This window comes from Arachis stenosperma, chromosome 10 (genome assembly GCF_014773155.1).
Source record: "Arachis stenosperma cultivar V10309 chromosome 10, arast.V10309.gnm1.PFL2, whole genome shotgun sequence".
Taxonomy (NCBI): domain Eukaryota; kingdom Viridiplantae; phylum Streptophyta; class Magnoliopsida; order Fabales; family Fabaceae; genus Arachis; species Arachis stenosperma.
The window spans coordinates 31,995,805-31,996,414 of NC_080386.1; the positions used below are offsets into that span (position 1 = coordinate 31,995,805).

At 40.3% G+C, this 610-nt stretch overlaps 1 non-coding gene across 1 annotated transcript; it reads right to left on the reverse strand.

The window, feature by feature from the left end:
• Window positions 1–262: 262 nt before the first annotated feature.
• Window positions 263–370, reverse strand: LOC130959441 (small nucleolar RNA R71). The gene has a single exon (XR_009078520.1). It is a non-coding gene; the product is annotated as a small nucleolar RNA R71 (small nucleolar RNA).
• Window positions 371–610: the final 240 nt, after the last annotated feature.

Here is a 610-nt window from a genome sequence, read left to right on the forward strand (position 1 = left end):
TTCTCTAATGCAACAGAATTGCAAGTTCCATGGACTTCCATTGGAAGATCTTCATCAGTTTTTAGCTGAATTCTTGCAAATCTGTGACACTGTCAAGACTAATGGGGTTGACCCTGAGGTCTACAGACTTATGCTATTTCCTTTTGCTGTAAGAGACAGAGCTAGAATATGGTTGGACTTACAACCTAAAGACAGCCTGAACTCTTGGGGAAAGCTAGTCAATGCCTTCTTGGCAAAATTCTTTCCACTTCAAAAATTGAGTAAGCTTAGAGTGGAAGTCTAAACCTTCAGACAGAAGGAAGGAGAATCCCTCTATGAAGCTTGGGAAAGATACAAACAATTAATCAGAAAGTGCCCTTCTGACATGCTTTCTGAGTGGAGCATCATAGGTATTTTCTATGATGGTCTGTCTGAACTGTCCAAGATGTCTTTGGATAGCTCTGCTGGAGGATCTCTTCATCTGAAGAAGACGCCTGTAGAAGCTCAAGAACTAATTGAAATGGTTGCAAATAACCAATTCATGTACACTTCTGAAAGGAATCCTGTGAACAATGGGACAAATCAGAAGAAAGGAGTTCTTGAGATTGATACTCTGAATGCCATATTGGCT